Source organism: Pseudoliparis swirei, chromosome 2 (assembly GCF_029220125.1).
Source record: "Pseudoliparis swirei isolate HS2019 ecotype Mariana Trench chromosome 2, NWPU_hadal_v1, whole genome shotgun sequence".
Lineage (NCBI taxonomy): Eukaryota > Metazoa > Chordata > Actinopteri > Perciformes > Liparidae > Pseudoliparis > Pseudoliparis swirei.
The window spans coordinates 16,394,358-16,407,176 of record NC_079389.1 but is presented as its reverse complement, the minus strand read 5'-3'; positions in this window follow the sequence as shown (position 1 = coordinate 16,407,176).

The window sequence follows — 12,819 nt, the reverse complement described above, 5'->3', positions numbered from 1 at the left end:
ACTATAAAAACAAATGAACTGTAAGGTACCAGCAAGGGAAAGCCCCCTCTGAACGTGCCCAGAACGAGTGGCAGGATGCTCTGAACACGACTCGGTCTCGCCATCGCCGCAGGAACAGTGTCACCTGAACGAAAGGCTCTGATAGGCCCAGTGGGGAGGAGATTGCTCTGTCCCTGATTGGATGATTAGGGGCTGCGGGGGCTCAAATCAGCCGTTTTCAGGAGGAGAGTGGTTTGGTTAAGTGGATTGGCACTGTGTGTACTCTGTGTGTGCTCATTGTGTGTGTGTGTGTGTGTATGTGTGTATATGTGTGTGCCCTTTGTCTATTTCTGTGTTTAAATGTGTGTTTGAGCAAGCTTGTGTGTCTGTGTGTGTGTGTGTGTGTGTGTGGGTGTTCTGAAACAGGTGAGTCCAGTTCAATAAGCGAGGTACATTAGCAAAGGAATAGAGTAGTGACAGAGGGAACAAAAAAAAAACTTACAAAAGACGGAGTGAGAACCGAAGCAGAGCTCTCAGTGGGCTGAATCCATTTAGAAGAAAAAGGGAGGAGGAATATGGGTACAAGTTTGTATGTGTGTGTGTGTGTGAGAGAGAGAGAGAAATTGGATGGATGGATGTCGTGATCGAGGGAGAGGGGACACATGAATAACCGTATGGAAAAGGTATAACAATAAAGGAATCCAGCAAAAGAAGAGAGAAGTAGTGCAGTACAGATGTTTGAAAAAAGAACAGGCGTTCTTTAAGTCAGCTGTACCCATGACAACTGAGGGGCCGAGTGATTAGGCCCGATCGTCTGCTCCCACACTCTTCCACTTCAACCGCTTCTCGCTCTGCAGGCTGTGCAGGACTCAGCAGGTTTGTTCTGTAGGAACTGATGGTCAGAGAACAGCTCGGCGGTCAATCTCATCGGGAGCATTAGAATCACTTACGTCACGTCTTTGAATCTTACCCTGTGAGACGGACAAAGACATAAATACCTGAAGACTGAAGTGTTCAAAATGTAGATTTAAAAAAAGGGAATGAAACACATTTTTATTAGAGGCTTCAATTAAGTAGAAAGCGTTATAGTTTTAAGCTTTAGGTATCTGTTATTTCTCATTGTGAAGAATATTCCAATGTACAGTTATGTTCCAAATTATTCCACTCTGAAGATATCTGATGACGTCATTCTCCTCACACTCTCAGAAATCACACAATCTCATTGAAGGAGTAATTTCCTACTTCAAACGCTAATTAAACCAATCAGAGCACAAAGGACTGGCTCTTGCCATGACCCAGCATGCATGAATTATATAAAATTGCTAACAAAGTTTTAATTTTCTTATCTCTTTTGTGATGCGCTTCATAGTTATGTGGCAAAAAAAATGTGTTCAAGGAAGCTAAACCTTGAAGCTTGAATTATACGACAGTGCTGTGGTTCCACGTGAACCTACTGCAAAAGACAAAGTTAAATCAGGCCTTACCCAATAAGCACCCCCTCCCCAAAAAATTCAAGGATGAAGTGAGATGCGTTCTTTCGATAACTTTTTTCCTTTCATTTACTCGAAATCTTCCATTACTTTTCAGATTGCATATCGATAGCTGACGATATTGTTATGTGGGGTTCTGGCCCTAAGTTAGTTAATAGTTTGCCATTCTGGTCTCCATTTCCAGCTAAACTCTGAATTGTTGTCTGTTTTCTAAATACTCCTTTCACGACATCTTAGGCCCTGCATGTTTCTCTTGCTGTAAACGTCTGGAGCATGTTCACGACAAGCTTTCAGAAATGTTTGGCAATGACATTACAGGCTCTCAACCTGCTGTGGACACGCGTTCACACTCTTCATCACTGCCTCCCCGTCTCGTGAGAGAGTGTTTCTCACTGCACGAGTTTTGTGTTCAAACGTGAGCGCTCATGTTGCTTGGGGAGTACATTGTATATGTGTCTGACAGAGAGAGCTTGTACCCCTGTGCTCTGAGCTTTTCTGTGCACTAAGGGTGTTTGTGTTGTCGAGCTTTACCTGAATGTGTCGGAGTACCTTGGTCATTTTCAGCTGTGAGTAAAGATCCGTTCGGTCCTCGTCTCCGGCGGGACAGTGGACCCTCTCGGTACCTACGGCTGCGATTACAAACCCTAATCAGCCCGTCTGACAGAACACACACACACACACACACACACACACACACACACACTGAGTACAGTCTCACACACACACACACACAGTGCCCCCCTTTATGCTGCACACTACACGCAGAGACTCACCTCTCAGAGTAATCACATGCATGTCTGTCCCCTAAAGGATACAGAAAACCCTCTTTCAGTCAGTACAGTATGTGTTCTGCATCATCTCCACCATCAAACTGAAACTCCCGTGCACCATGTGTCTAATTAATCACACGCTCAACAAAGCGGTCAACTCGCTCCAGGGAACAATTGTGTCATTTAATCTGTTCAGCTGTGACAAGCACAGAATGAAAAACAACTGCTGGCCCGGACCTGGTTTTGTTCTCTTTGGCATGTGACCTGCAGAGATCTAAAGTGGTGGGCTTATGTGCACAGAGAATTAGTGTCGCTTTATTGTGATCCTTTGTCTGTATTTTAGTCAAAGTGTTCATGTCTTGTCCACCGTATGGTTGCATGGTTGCAACGTTTGAAATGCAGCAGTGGAGTGACAGAAGAACATATGCCTATACTCGCCTCCTTGTGGCGCTATCCTGGGCATGTGAGGAGGCCCCGGGGCCGACCAGGAGCACCCCCGAGGGATTTAATGTTGCATTTAGCATGAAAATGCCTCAGGATGCCCCAAAAGGAGGATTTGGTTTAAGAAATGTATGTCAAAGCTACTGTGCCGAGTGTGTTGCAAAAAAAAAGCGCAGTGGCAGAAAATGAATCCATCTGACCAAAAAGTTGAAGATTAAAATTCTTTTGAGAAAAAAAAAAAAAAGACAAAGCAGAAATATGCAGATGGAGCTTTTGTTAAAGCACACACTGTGCTGTAAAACACTTTGGATCACCGCACGTCTCTCAAGTCATATAAAAGCTCACTGAGTACAACGTACTGCACTCAACATTAACATAAGCCTTCATCCACAAGACAAGTGGAGCTGTATTGTGTGTTGTCTGCTCTGCCAGGATTGTCCCAACAAAACTGAGTTGTGTTCTGATACCAGGATACACACATGTCGGCAACTTGTTCCTCAGAATAAGAAGTCAATATGGAGTTGTGTTAGAACCAGTACGTCTAAATCAAATATGTGGCATATTATTTTATTCATAATTTTATAATTGTATATATGTATTCTATGTTTATTGTTATGATAACAATACATGATTCTGATTCTGGTGTTGCAACCGAGTGGTGGAACTCTTTGTTTTCTACCTTCCCTCCAAATGCCTTGATCTTAAGTAACTGTTTGTGGGCATGCAGAAAGAAAAAGGTAATAACAGATCTACGCTCCACCATTGCAAAGATGACATATGAATGCAATGAATGGATGAAACAAAGCTCTTCATGATGTTGGATGTTTTTTTCCCCTTCACTGTCCAGGATGGTTTTGGAACGCACAACTCAAGAGTATCTTGAACCGTGGCCACTCGCCAACAAGACAGTTACAACGGGGGTCACTCCTTGATTTATCTGGCAAACTTCTCATCTTGCTTTTTCGGTCTTAAAACATCATTAACCAGAGTCCCTGTCCCGCTTTTTGTGTTGCTAGGCAACAAGTAGTTAAACACCAAACAGATGATGGCAGAGAAAAAGGTATTATTTCTTAGGGCTGGGCTTAGACTCTTAAAACCCTGAGCAATTTTATAAAGTTTGGTTTCTCCAGACACAAAGAGTAATTTCTCTGATTGCTTCCAAATCGACAAACTCCAAGAATAGAGAATACTGGCAACCCGGTATTATTATTTTCACAGTGGAGAACCCACATACACACAAGGCTGAACCAGCAACTATACCTCCGGGCCTCGGAGTTTCGAGGGTTGTTAGTTTGGTACTCTGCACCCGTGGAGCACAACGTAAACTACAAGTGTCCGGAGCCTGAGACATTCTTCTCTTTTACTTTCACACTCATTTTCAAACTTACTTCCACTCGTGTTTCCCCTGACTCTGGCCTTCAAACAGCAGGACACCAATGGAAGTAACACTCTTTCTCCTTTTGCTTTCTCTTTTCTTTCCATTGGATTTGACCGTCCAGATTCTTGTATTGCTTGCACAAACTTAACTAGAAATCCAAGCTCTTATTCAAAAGGGAAAAAGCCCAAAATGTTGCTATAATTTGGTCGCCGGCACATTCATTCAGGGCTGACGTGCACTGGGCGTTTCTAATTATTCTGTTTGGTTACTAGAAATGAATAGACCTTTGCCAGCTCATCAGATTTAAGAATTCTCACTTGTTACGATATAAAATAAAATAACTGCCCATCCACCAATAACCGTGGACACATTATGAATAACATATTAAACTTTCATAACACTGAGACATTTGTGCATGGATAGATGTACATTTATTGTTTTCCTCAGTGAAATATAACCCTAGTAATGGAGGATATTAAATCCAGGCACTGCATAAGGCCCATATCCTCGCACATGCGTATGTGTGTGTCTCTCTACATGGGAGAAAAAGAAAGACATTGGAAATATGTATGTTCAAATATTATTTGGGACTAACAGCGTGTCTGTGTGTGTTTTAAATAATCTAGAACTAGGTTATTATGACTCGAACACACATGCCACGTGTGGCTAGTAAAGGGTTGCTTTCATGGTTGGGTAGCCCTCCTAATACCCTTTAAGTGAAAAAAACTTTGATATTTCAGACAATGGTTTGCTTCCAAACTTCTGGCATTAGATTTGAGATGATTGTTTCAACATGAAAATGCGCCCCGGGCACAAAGTGAGGCCCGAGAAGAAATGGTTTTCCCAGTTTGTTATGGATGAACTGAGCCCTGACCTCAACCCCCATCCCACACGTTTGTGATGAACTGTAACACCCACTGCGAGTCGGGCCTTGCTCAGTCATAACCTCCCCACACACACAGGCTACACACACCTCCCAAAGAACACACACACACACACACACACACACACACACAATCCTCACAGTGGCATTACCTACGCTGCAGTAATGCAACCTTAGCAAGGGGAAATGGACCAAACAATGCCCCAGCATGCCTCTCTCCCCCTGGGCAGTCGACTCTAAGATGCCAGTTACACATGAAGGCATTCCTTGCTCCACTCACACTCAACCTCAAAGACAGAAAGCCGACTGATTTCATAAATCGAGGGAGTCCGGGGAGAGAATGAAGCCCACGTTCACTTCACTGAAGCTTCTGCACCATTAGGAACAAATCAGCTTTTCTCACGTAATGTGCTGTGTTTTATTAATACTGGTGTAAAAATAATCTTGCAAAATGTAATGCTTGCTGAGAATCCATTTGAAAGTATAGAGCATATAAATTAAATCAGAGATTAGATTATGTGGTTCAAATATAAACCTATTTTATTTGCAGGTTGCTTAATTTGGCTGTAATCATGTATATTAGATATATTTGTTGCGTAGAGGGCGTAATGGGACTGTACACTGATGCTGTAAGACCACAGACATGGAGGGAAACATTCTGTAGAGGGATGCTTGCTGGTGCTAGATGATGCCCTACAGCTAAACCCAGCGTTATTACTACCTTTATTGTATTTTGGTATTCATTTTACATTTGAAAGGGTCATGGAAAGCTCACCCTCGACTGCGCTTGCCCTGGCAGGAAGTGTAAGATGAATTTGTCTGACCAGCAGCGGTATTCATGTTGCATTCATGGCGTCCATGATTGAGCACATTAGATGCAGGTGGCAGGAACGAAATAAGAAGAGAGGAATGATGAAAGGAAGGAAGTGTGGATTCAGGGAACCAACATCAGGGGAAGTTGTGGAGCAGCGGCTGGAGTGTGAAGCGGACTATTCAAGAGTGCCATCTAGTGTTGACAAGTGGAAGTGCTGAGAATGAAACCTCATATCAGGTCGACAAAACCCGAAAAACGCGTTCTGATTTGCAGCAATTTGCAATTCAACATGAAACTGAGAATTCTGACTTAAAAGTAACTTTTTTAAAATGTGTTAAAAAAGAAACCCATTCAAAATGCCCCACACCTATGGAAAAATTAGCCGAGACACGACCTGGTCGATCACATCAGTGCTTAACTGTCAGCATATAGGCCCTATACACCACTATACACATAGAAACACTATATCTGTATAGTGGCGGCCAACACAGCATCGAGAGACAATACATGTTTTTGCACAAATTAAATACATGTAATTTCTGCTTTCTTCTAGTCTCCACTTCAGGACAAAATGCAACCCTTCAAAGTACATTGAGGTTTTGATTCCTTTTACAATTATGTGGAAAATAAATGTTTCTGTCAGTGTTTTGTGTGAATATACTTGTGGACTCCACTCTAACTCAGCTAGTCTCTGAAAACATCAAACCCATATAACGTTAGAAAAGAAAAGCTACATGTGTGTGACTGGTGCAAAGAGAATCAGATTGTATGAACTGTTTGTGCCACACGGGTGTAGTTGTCTAAATTACGTGTGGTTGGTTGATTTGTTTTGACCAAAATGAGCCCTGTTTAATTCTTTCGGGCAATCAATTCTAAAAAGAAAATTGTAAATATACTGGAGAAGAATACGGAGTCCACAGAAAAGAAATCATATAACCCCATTTCGGGTATACCTGAATAATAGGTGAAGAGACATTGATGGAAATGTACTTTGTTATATAAAGTAATTCTGACAATGTTCTTTGCTGTTTTTTCCCCCTACAGTGTTATTCCATTAGTTGAAATGTGCTCTGAAAGAACCGGCTCTCTCTACATCCATCACTGATCATTATGGCATCTTAGCGTAATTGCCCTCCCCCTGTTGTGTGTGCACACTCGCCGGTCCTGAATGCCAGCAGTAATATCTCTGGTACAGAGAGAGGGAGAGGGAGAGAGAGAGAGATGGAGATGGAGGGAGAGAGAGAGAGAGGGAGAGAGAGACATATGCATAACCAGCTCACTTCCACCACCAATCAAATTACCTGACCCAGCCGCAATACATCACTGCCAAACTGTTTATTAAACAAAAAGCCACGATTAAATTATTAATGACAGAGATTAATTAAGACCCCATGTACCAACACACACATGAACACACACACACACACACACACACACACACACACACACACCTAGACACACACACACACACACACTCTTAAGAAAGGTGAAAGCACCAAGACAAGCAGAGACGCCTGCACAAATATACACACAAATCCATACACAATACACACACAAACACAAACACACACAGGCAGAAAGCTAATAGACGCTTATATATATATACACAAGAATGTCATTTCTCTCTTTTCAAGCCCCCGATCGGATGCACAAACACACAGTAAGTCACAATGTCTGCGGCGGCTGCCGGGGAGTGTGTGTGTGTGTGTGTGTGTGTGGGGGGGGGGGGGGGGGGGATCATTTGACGTATAACAATTGAATGTGCAGCAGATACAGAAAGAGGAGTTTGCCGGCTCCATAAACCGTAATCAGCATCAACAGGAAGTCAACAAACAAAGCCAGTATTAACAAGCTCATCGTCAGCAAACTTTTCTTGATGTTACTATGAGGGTTTGTTTATGGTGGTGCTTACGCTTCCGTAATGGTTCCTCAGCATCTGTTGCTGTTTGGGGCCCAATGTGTGTGTGTGTGTGTGTGTGTGTGTGTGTGCGTGCGTCTAATTGCACTTTTGTGTAAAGTGAATATGGGCTTTCGCTGTACTGTGTTTGTGTGTTTTAACCTTTTTTGTTTGTTTTCAAAAACAGGCTAACGGGATGTTGTGTTTGGTTTTATTGACGGATAACTGCATGAACACTTAAATTCTCACTCCCCAGGCATCCGATACCCATGCATGCGCAGTGTCCCTCGCCGTCTTGATATCGATGCACAAGGCAGGGCGGGACAAACTCACACAAGTGAATTAAGTCAAATCTAAATCATTACAAACTTTACAGAGGGATGATGGAAGGTTCAGGGATCACCAAAAACATTGCAATTTAAACCTCTGGGGTCACTGAATGTCTGTACAATTGTTTTCAGATATTCAAAATGAACACAGTAATAATACTTCTATGCCATCTTATTCATCTGTTTGTGAAACCTCTCTTTAACTTTCTGTTATTATTTATCTGTTGTGAATCCTGTATGCTGTTACCAAGGCAACTGTTAGTCTTCCTGGTGCAGTTACCATCCCAAAAATAATCCCTTAATGAAAAAAGGCTAGATATATTGTAAATTAATTTGAAGAAGTTCCACTATGTGTTGAATGCATCGCATCAAATAAGATTTTTTCTGAAGGTCTTTTTTCCAGTACTGAAGTTGACTGTTCACACAAATGGACTTCTGTCTCTTTCCTGTAGCTCCGGCCAACATTTGATAATGAATGGGCTGCAGTGGCGGTCAGGGAGGGTCCATCTGCAGGGGAGCTGCAGAATGGAGGATTCTCAGCAGGGCTGGCACAGTCTTTACACCTCTCTCATTTTATGATAAGGGATATGTACGGCTTGAGATTGGTCCCAGGGCAGACCAGTAGACTCTCGCCATAAAAAATACAGAAGGCTGTAAAAGAATATGCGTGTGCGTGTGTGTTTGTGTGTGCGTGTGCGTGTGCGTGCGTAAAAGGCAGGGAGAATGCATTTGCGTTCTGCGTGTGTGTGTGTATGTGTGTATATGTATGTACGTAAAGGAACAAGCCCGAGGAGGCCAAAACAATCAACCAGTATCAGCACTTTATGGTGGCGAATACTATATCACCGTGACAACAAAGGCAGTAAAGTGCTCTACGTCGCTGTAAAACATTGTGTGATTCTGCAGTGAGATGATCGTTAGCGCAGCTGGTTAATTGCCTGACCACTCCTCTCCTGACACACACTCACCGACCCAACACAAATTTATATAGCAACGTGTGTGTGTGTGTGCACAGAGAATCAGGGATACAAACATAAAAGTACTGCACACGTTCACCAGCTATTCCCCAAAGAAGCCATAAAGATGTGTGATGGATGAAGGGGGAGGCTGCGCGGTGTAATCAGTCAGGGAGACGCGGCAGCGTTCAGATGCTGCTTGTTCTTCCAAGACAAATTCATCACAATGCAATTAGTTTTCAAGACTTCATCCCCAGTCTCCCTCTTACCTTCCTGATGCAGACCTGCATGCACTGTACCTGCAGTGCTTGTCAATACTCTGTCCTATTAAAAAACAAACATCAGTGTGTTTTGCAGAAGTGTTGTCACATGAACGGATTAAATGACAAAAACTATCAGTCCTATGTTATGGTTAATTTATTATATAAATATATGTTATATTTTACTCACATGTTGTTGTGTGTGCTACATTGTGTGTAATTAGTCTGAGGGAAATTAGTGATTATAATATAAAAAGGTGTCACTTGTATTGTGTGTCACAGAATATTATCAACTGACTGCAGCTCTCTTCAACTACAGAGCTTTATGGAGTGCTTTAACTCATCTTGACTTTCTGGCAACTGTTTTGGATCCCTCTTTCCACTTCCATCAACCTCGTTTCCAGCCGATAAAGCTTTGATAATCCCCCTGAGCACAAACTGCTCGGCAACAAAGGGCAGACAGACAAAGTTAGCAACTAGCATGTAAACACAGTGGAGCATGCAGAGCCAGATATTTCCCTCAGGAGTTGGTGGAGATCAAAACAAGAGCTGGGTAGTGGACTTAGATTGCCGATTGGATCAATGTATGAGATCGCATGAGACTCTATTTGCGGAGCTCGATAATTGAGTGTGTACAGTCAAAACAACAACAAAGTCAAACGTGGAATACAAATGAATACTCAGAAAGTTAGAGTGGATGAAAAAACGGTTGACCGTACTGATGATGGCCTCTGATTGACAAGCTTCATCCATTTTTCTTTTGGTTTGCATGTTTTTTATATATACATATATATTATTGTAATTTCAACATTTCAACAGTGCCCCCCTCTTGGCCGGTGCACTCAATGATCCGTTCAGCCCTCTGTGCCCCGAGAGAGGGCGTCCAACATGGCTTACTGTGGCATGTGACCAAACCCAAAGACAACAGGGACAAGCACATAGACAAACAAGGGAAAGTACTTCCATATGCCTCTGCGTGTGGCCGCCCGTGAGGTCTGATAAAATCATCGTACTCGCCAACAGTGGCTTGAGTGTCGGACTCATAAAAGGCATCTGTCAGACAACTTTCTGCACCGTGCATGGTTTTCTCATATGAGAGGGAGGTATCTGTAGTATAAACAGCGCCGGTATCCTGTGACCTATAAATCAGACACAGTCTTGTGTTAACAGTGGCGGTTGAGTGAAAGTGTGTGTGAAGGATCATTTAAATTAAAAAGTCACACTACCACCCTTTCTTTCATCCATGACGTTCCTCTCTACTCCCGTCCTCTCCATCCGAGAACACATGGCCGATGAAGTCATCCATGTGTTCTCGGCACTGTGCTTTCGAAGGTGTCAAAGATTTAGCACATTTCATATGGAACATATATATTCAGCAGACATGAGCAGATCTAAGGTTTTAATAGCAGGTTGTCTGAAATCACACTGACCTACATTTCAACTCCAACACAGGACCGTCTGCGTTTTTAGTTATTAACTCCATTGGGTTTCTTTTCAGGCTTTTAATAAGTAATGCCATGGCTAACATCCCAGTCCCAATATTGACAACATTACTATTTTTGTCTACAAGTGGAACCCTTGGATATAAAAACTCATATAAATTACATATGGACACAGATTCATAAAGCTTTATATTTAAATGCACCATTTGCAAAGACTGGCAATTTTAAAGCTTATGTTTGTTTGTCCGATAGAGTTTAACAAATAATTAAAATTTTCAAATTTTTTAGCACTTATTCTTCACACTAAGTCATGTGAATGAAACATGCGGGTTCACTGTGGATTTATCGATATATTTGTTAAAAATGTGTTTCCATCCCCACTTGAGTCAAACTCACATCGACTCATGTGTGTGCGTGTGTGTGAGAGTGTTTGTGTGTGTGTGTGTGTGTGTGTGTGTGTGTGTGTGTGTGTGTGTGTCGGGGTGTGTGTGTCCATGTGTATAGGCATGTGTGTATGTCTGCCAGTTTATGGCCAGTCAGCACAAATACAGGCACTCAACAATAATGGGTAATGAAGGGGCATCAATAACAGCCATGAGCGACATATCTGACAGGACAGCTTTTAATAATGGCCCCCGTCAGCAGAGACAGACAGATGGTCAGACAGTCAGACAGTCAGACAGACAGTCAGACAGACAGACAGACACACTGTGGTTTGGAACCTACCCGTGTGCTTTGGGTGAGAAGCTGGGTCACACCCTCAACAGGCAACATATTTTAGCAGCGATACACACTGGCAGCGTCACACACATTGAACAAAAATTCTACCTTTTTTTTAGCTGACATCTTGATAAGTATGCGCAGAATATGAAAAGATCCTCACTGGACAATTTATAATTTTTTCATCCCACTATCCTGCAACATTTGATCCAAGATTCCTTTGAAATCCAACGTAAAGTAGCAACTTGATTCTTTCAGGTATCGACACCAAACTCGACTCATTGCCTGCTCCTATTTATTTCTTTCCTCAGTGGCTACAGTTTCTGTATGTGCCTCATCCCGTCTCTTGGACATCTGATTGATTTTTAAATCTATTGTGTTGCACCTGAAATATAGGAGTTACTGGCCCGTGTATGCTCCTCCTCTCTGTCTTATCTTCAAATGCACAACCATCTCATTCTCAGAACAGATACAACTGTGTTATTACCTTGAGAATTAGATTGACATTGACCAAGAGGAGATTCTGTGACACATTGATAATTATGTTGTAAATATGGAAGATATAGGCTCCAATTTCCTTCATGAAGTGGAGGAAATGACTCAGCTTTATAGAAAGTGAAACCAAAAGCAATTAAGACCTTTCGCAGTTCTTCACTGAAATTGAATTGTGTAAAATACGACCCAGTCATTATTAGCCGGCTGCTGCGCCGTCGCCTGACACTGAGATTTATTTTTTTACAAATAATTGCGAAAAAGCAGAGGGAAATGAAAAACACCATTTTAATTAGGCTGGAGCTGTATTATGTTATGTGCAACGTAATAATAAAGAATAGCCAAGCAGGGATAAAGTATCTAATGAATGGTTGGTCTATTATTTCCTTAATCTAACTGATTTCACACAATTCTGGTTGACGCAGAGATAATACAGTGGAAAATAGAAATATAAATGTCTTTTTTCTCAGCGTTTCAATACTTTAAATAAAAGACGCAAGGGTCCTCTTTGGACGTGATTATATTTTTGACACATCTTGTGTTTGTGGGACTGTGTACGGATGATAAATGGACTGAAAAAGAAAAGAAACTGATGAAGACAGGGAGAGAGACAGACAGACAAGACAGACAGACAGACAGAGAGACAGACAGATGCTCCATCGTCCGTCTTACTTAATAAAGTGTAAATGGTTGTGTTGGGGTTGGTTCGGGCTTCGCTGCTAACGAGGCACATTGGGGTGATAGATGGAGCTTTAATTCTGAGAAGGAATTGAACCACCGGCCTGGGAAACATTAGTTAAGCAGCATGACCCTCTTCCCATCCATCTGTGCCTCACCACCTCGCTCTCAGCCCTTCTTTCCGTCCATTCTGCCACTTTGGTTTGCCATCAGTCAGACTCCATGTCCGTCTATCAATCTATTGTTTCCTCCCTCTTCCTCTCCATCCGCCACTTTCTCATTTAAAAACT